Here is a 7,149-nt window from a genome sequence, read left to right as displayed (position 1 = left end):
CCTCCTGGCATGAAGTTGTATGACATTGTATATATGGTACTTACACACTTTTGCAAGTAGCATGATTGGCATTCCCCAGTATATATATATAACAAGTCAAAATTTGTTGGGCTTTTATGTGTGATTATATAAAACAGAGGCTTTGATGGGATAAGAGAAAGCAGCTTCACATGATCACCTCACTCACATGTATAAAACCTGGCGTATGGAAAGCAGAAATTAGGTCCAGACAACAACTGTGTTTCCCACTTGCACAATAAACTTAGTGGGCTGTACATATAAGCTCATTATTATGCATGTTTTGTATGTTTTAGGGGCAAAGGCGGCCAAGAAATAGAAAAGCAGACAGACAGTATTAGAATGTCACAAATACCCTTTTAAAGATTTCAATTGGTCCCTCATATTTTTCTATTTCTTTCTAACACTATTAGAGAGCTCAGCTTCTTAAGTCGTTCGAGCTATATAGATAGAAGATTTAAGTGTGATCTTTCAGCATGAATGCACTGTTGAAATGGGGGAATCACTATTGCACCTCCTTGACCCATTTACAACCACAGAATATGGTTTTTGATTGAACAGCCAGATACCAAGCTGAAGTATAGTGTTTTCATAGTCAGACTCTCTGGAGAGCCCATTTTGTGGATCTGTTCCTGACAGTTTTCAACTTTATGCAAAGTCCTATTACCTTTTGTGTAGCCACTTACATGAGTAAATACATTTCCCAATTAGGTCATTGCCATATTACATCAGTATAGTGGATTTTGCTGTTGTTTATTGACCTTGTGGATTTACTGCATGTGTAGACATGCCCATTACTAGACATATTTTTAAAAGTAGCAGGTTTTTCAGTTCCTCACTTTTTCAGTTAACTGAACTGAAGTTTCCAGATTTAAATTAGAAGGTAAGGAACATTTTTATCTTTATTAAGATCTAATCTTCCTGAGACATGTTCTGCCTCATCTCAGGTCCAAAAGATAGGTCATCTATACCTGTCAACTTATCCCAGCCATTTCTCCAAAGGCATAGATATGAAGTGCAGTTGCTAAACTTGAATACTTTTTAGTACACCAGGATGAGTTGTTCAAGGCTGTGACCATATATATCTCTGTGTTTGAGTACAGTAGAGTTTGAATCCTGCTCAAGGCCTTAAGCTAGTTGTTAATTTTCAGCCATGTTAGGATTGGTGGCACAATAAAGGACGTTTCTTCATATTTTTCTGCATTTCACTAATTTTGCTATTTGAATGATCTTCAGTTCCATTCATTCCTCTATGCCTTTATCCATGTTCCTCTTGATCTTTTCTTCCTCCTTCTTTCCTTTCACACAACTTTCAATTATTACATTCTCTAGGCAATCCCATTCTTCTTTAACAACATACCCAAAGAATCATAACTTTCTTCTATTAATGAGGTTAATAAACTTCTATTGTCATACCTATCTTCTGTAATACCCCCAACAAGGTTTGTTGTTTTGTTGTTGGTTTTGGTTTGTTTTTTATCTGGGGAATTCTAAATCGTTTTTATACAAATGCATTTTCTAGTCTTCTAGATTTTCTAGTGTCTGACTTTTTTTCTGAATTTCAGCCCCAGTATGGAATAAGATAATATTCTCTGAATTCTAACCCCTGAATTTCAAGCCCTGGAGTAAGAGTTTTCCTTCTCTCACTGACAGTTGGTTCGTGGCATCTTCTTCTATATTATTCAGTGCTGTACCATCACAGCAAGACTTCTCTCATACACCAACTGGGAGACAGCCCCCCCACTCTGCTTTACCACCTCCTCTGGCCTTTGGTGGTACCACCATATAAATACTGAATCCTATGCTTTACAGGAAAAATAGAACTCACATGGGTACTGATGGCTTGATTCTGTGATATGACATGTAACAATTTTAGTTACTTTTGTTTTACTATCCTTGTTCTTCAGGACTAGAAAATAGTGTTGGAATTCAAAGGTGTTTGCTTAACAAGCTGCTTGTTCCAAATGGGAATCAGTATTTATTTGGAAATTGGAATAGCTTCTGGAATAGCTTCTAAGTTGTGCTCATATCCATGAGTACTCTGTGAGGGGTAGAGAGGCCCAGGCTGTTAAGGGAGAATTTTCAGAAGCTCACTGAGGACCAACACCAAGTCTCCTTGTTCTGCTGGTTGTAACTAAGTGTTCAAGTCTTTTCATTTTTGTGCCTTAAAAGGGCATTCATTCCCCCTACCCCCCTACTCATTCCAGTAGTAGTGTGGGAGAAATTGGCTGTTTGGATTAACAACCATGCAATTCCTTATACGCATTTGATTTCATATCATCTTGAGTTTTAGTGGCCTCCAAGAGCAGGAATTCTGACAGGATGCAGGTGCAATCACTAACACTTAAATCTGAACTGAAAGGTGATCAAAAAACTAAGAATAATAAAAAAAAGAATGATGAATGTGACAGATGTTCATGCTCAAAACCTTTTTCCCCAGCTCATTTGGAAAATTGTAAGACTACTGTATTTTACTATTTTATTGTAGCTTTGCTCTTATGTTAGCCATGGAAATCACTCTGAGTCATGAAATGTTAAATGTAGAGCAAGGTGGTATATCCATTACAGAGGCTTTACTTTTTTCTGCTTCTGATATAATATTGTAATGCTGAATGTGTTCATTTTAAGTATTTTAATTTTTTAAAAGACAGAAGAACCAGACAATATGAATTTCTCTCTCTAACAGTTCTCTAACTGTTTGGAAAAGATAAAAAAAATGCTTTAGGATACTCTGGGATAACCTCCTATAACATCCATCCGTAACTTCTTTTTGTAGTGTGAGTTGAGGTGCCTGGGGTCTTCTTTAACTGAAATATCTACCTGAATCACCTTTGGCAATACCACCTTGAAGTGGCTTTTATTATTTGCTTTCTCTGCATTGGGATCTTTTCATCTTGAAACCTAAAATTTAGGAGCAACCAAGTGTTCTGACTGCTCAAAAAATTCAATCTCCCTCTCCAGAATTGATACATATGTCAGTCTCTTTGTTGTTCAAAACCAGAACTTTCCAGGTTTATATTTCCTGGACTTGTCTACAAATGTGCTTTAATGCACAGTCACCTATTTTAATGTGCATTAAAGCATCACAAAAAAGTGCTTTTGCTAATGTATATTAAAATAGGCTAATGGACCTTTTTCTAGTACCTCACAATGGAGGTACTAAATTTAATGTGCATTAGTAAAAGCAAATGAATGAACGTGTAGACATGTCCCCTGGTGACTTAAAGGCAGCATAACTGAGGGAAGCGGGGGTGACAGTGACAGAAGCCCTGGGCACTGCCTTTGTGAGGGGCTGCAAAAAGAGCTGCTATGGCAATAGTGCTGACCACGCTGTTGTAACCAGTATGATAGCAGCCAGCAGTGCCCCAAGCTGTTTTGGGGGTAGAACTGCCCTACTATGGTTCTACCTGAAGGAAAAATCTTACTCATTATGTCAGTAGTTCTCAACCTTTTTAGACCTCAAGGCATTCCTTGTGGGCATGTCTACACACACAGGCACATACGCTTGTACCAGCTCATATAGGAGCAGCACAAATTTGTGCTGGGATTTTTTGCCTCAGTGCATGTACCTGCACTTTGGAGTGGGACAAGTTGTGCCACTTGGGGCAAAATGACCCTGCTCAGCTTTTTCCAGATCTGCAACCAGGGGGATCTAGAGCTTGGACCAGCACCTGTGCTGGCACCAGCAGTATAGATACCTGCCCTGTGCTGTCCCCACCAGTATAAAAAGCTATCCTGGCAAGCAACTCAGCGCTACTTGCTTTCAGGAGCTACTGAGGAAATTTAGTTGTATCTTTCACCCTTTGGCTCTACATAATAGGGTCTATTAGTTAGCTGGGTGGGCTGTAAAGCCCACATTAACTTGGAAGATACAAATAGACAGGAGCTTCTGAAGCCCAGCCAATTGGTGTCTGGGGACACTAGCCCCTTGTGCCAGTTAGACTCCTGAAAAAGCCCTAATCAAGAGTCCTGGGCACCCTCTACCCACTGAGGCAGTCACGCAGTGGAGGCTGCTGCCTGGATATGACCTGCTGCCACCTGTGACAGCATGTGGCCCCAGGGCTGCATACCTGCCAAACTTGGAGGGGGACTGCATGGCCACAGCAGAGGCATCTGCACCTCTGGACCAGCAGTCAGTGGGCCATGGCTGCACAGTTGTTCTTTGTGTGGCACTGCTGCCATATGTGCCCCCACTCTGCCATCTAGGCAGCTATCACCTAGAAGATGTTCTCAGTGTGGTGGCCTGCTTTGAACTGTCAAAGCATGTCCTCCTGCCCCAAAATGGCCAGTAGGTCAGCCACCACATTTGCCCTTCAGCTAGGCCCAAGGTGCCAGCCCTGAGCAGGGTCCTCTGTCCGGGTTCTACCGCTTGCCTCACTAGCAGGATTCCCTATTTAAAAATGGCAAATTCTCTGATTAAAAAAATCCCAAATTCACTCTTTAAAATACTCCAAAATTGATGTTCTTGTGCAGTTAAAACAAAAGGCCACTCTCTCTCTCTCTCTCTCTCTCTCTCTCTCTCTCTATATATATATATAGAGAGAGAGAGAGAGAGAGAGGTGTGTGTGTGTGTGTGTGTGTGTGTGTGTGTGTAAACACACGCACACAGATCAGTTGGGCAATGTTTCATTGATATATTGACAATTTTTAAGCAAGGTGGAAGTCTACCAGTGTCTCTATCATCATAATAAAAGAAATTCTAAACATCTATATGCTTTGATGTTTGATTTTGCCTTTCTTGTCATAGAAAAATTAGAGCTCCCCCTGACCCCTTCACTAACCAGGGTGTGGGGACAGCTGGCCCTGCAGCCACAGCTTCTGCTAGCAAGTCTCATCCTGTCTGGCAGCTGGACACACTGAGTGTGTGATAGGGGGGATGTGAGGTTTGTAGGAGAGGGGTGGGAAGAGGGGTGGGGATGATGTGGGGTTTGCAGGAGCGCAGCGGGGGTATAGGGTGTGCAGGGGAGGGTGGGGATAGTGTGGGGTTTGCAGGGGGGTTCCACCCCCTCAACCCCTGTGGCACCAGCTGGCCCATGCCAGCAGCAGCACTGCTGGACCCACGGTCTGTGCTGAGAGAATGCGCCTGGTGGGATCCAACCTGGTATGGCATGGCCCACTAGCACACCTTTGCAGAGGCCCAGAAGGCATGACTTTGGGACATGCAGCTCCTGTGCAAAGGTGTGCACTAGCTGTGTGGCCCAGAGTGGTTCACATCAGGCCCGTTGGGCGCATTTTCCATGAGGCTCAGGCTGTGATGTGGCATGGCCCATTGTGGGTACAGCACCATGGCTGTGCATTGCCACCTAAGTCTCATGAAGAATGTGCCCAACATGACCTGGCCTAGCCCGCCCATCTAGCATGCATCTTTGGACGAGATCCGTGTGTCCCAGAGTGGGTTGAGCAGCACCGCAGGTCCAGCAGCACTGCCACCAGCACAGCCCAGCTGGCTTCTAGCACCGGGTGGGTGTATGTGGTGTAGGGGAATGTGCCCTTTGTGGATGGGTTTGTGGAGAGGCTCGAGTGGGGGCCAGCACACGCATGACTCCCCACTCACCCTCCGTGGTGCTGGCACAGCGGGCACAGCAGCAGTGCAGTGTTGCATGATGCAGGTTCTGTACTGAATGGACCCAGCCTGGCCCAGCCCCACCCACTAGCCCAAAGCTTTCCCGGTCCTGTCCAAAGCCATGTGCTAGTGGGCCAGGCTAGGCCAGGCCAGGTTAGGTTCATTCAGCATGTATAGAGCCCATGTCAGGCAGCACTGCATTGCCACAGGCTGTGCCTGCAGCCGAGACAAGGTTGCACTGGCTGCTGCCACTGGCACCATGGGTGGGGGGTAGACGGGTGGCACCCCCTAGGCAAGTCCCTCCACAAACCCATCCACAGATTGCACCCCGCCCAACACCCCTTACCGCTCCCCCACTTTTTTCCCCCATTGTGTGTGTGTGTGTGTATATGTGTGCACGCTCATTTGGATGTGCCCCAATATGCTCAAGGCACCCCTTGGAAAATGCTACCTCTTAGCTTTCACTCGTTTTATTGACTACAAACTAAATAACAGAATGATTCTTCTGTTGCAGAGAACTCAGAAAGACCACATCAGGTTTTTTGTCACTCTAAATCCCTATTTAGAATCTCTGGGTTTATGTTGTGAATCGTGTGTAGGTATTTGCACACCTAAGAGTGTTACAATGTGAAGCACCCCTGAAGGGGTATCTTGGCACCCCAGGCTGTCACTCCACCTTGTTTGTGAATTACTGTGTTAGATAATCAATCTGTGGGTGCATCTACATGAGACTTTTACTGCAGAGCTGACTAATTACTTATGCAATAAATTTTCAGGATTTACACATGTGGCCCTATTAGGCCACAGGAAACTAATTAACTCCACTGCAGGTTAGTACTTGTAAACACAAGTACTGTCCTATGGCAGAGTTCTTTAGTAAACAGTAATGCACATGTAGATGCTGATGGGGCTGGCTGAGGCATGAGGGTGTTTCAGTGTTGGGGCTGTCTGCCAGCTAGCCCTGAACTGAAGCAACCTTGTGCCCCTGCAGGCCCCTCCACAGTACAATGAGCTGGGTCAGAGCAGTCCTGGGCTGGCAGGCCATCTGGGACTGCTTCAACCCAACTGAATGAGCTGCAGTCCTAGTGGGCATATGTTCAAATGCTGCATCTGGAAGCAATAAACTCCAGCACAGTATGCACTGTAGTTTATTGTTTTGTGCTAATCGCATGTGTAGATGGACCCAGTGTCAGTGCAACTACAGTACAATCCTGATAGGGCACTTTACTTCTGTATCTGTTTGCACTTCTTTTTTTTTCTTTTTAGTATTCTCATTTAATAACTATTTATTTGGAAAGGAATTTGTAAGAAATACCAATTTTATAGAAATAGTTAAATGGTACTTAAGACAAATTCTACTGGATCTGATAGAAAAAAGTGATGTCTAAAATATTCTTACAGAGACATAATCTGAATTGCAGGGAAAAAAGGGGGTTATAATACTGGGGTTAAAATGGTTATATTTTACTTACCTGCTACCAATTCTTTTTACATTAAGCATTTTGAGAAATATCTCTGGCTTGTAATATGCCAGTTTGGAATAGTTTGGAATAGTTTCCAAACTTATT

Source organism: Alligator mississippiensis, chromosome 2 (assembly GCF_030867095.1).
Source record: "Alligator mississippiensis isolate rAllMis1 chromosome 2, rAllMis1, whole genome shotgun sequence".
In the NCBI taxonomy this organism is placed as follows: domain Eukaryota; kingdom Metazoa; phylum Chordata; order Crocodylia; family Alligatoridae; genus Alligator; species Alligator mississippiensis.
The sequence above is the reverse complement of the archived record's forward strand: the minus strand, read 5'-3'. Positions refer to the sequence as shown.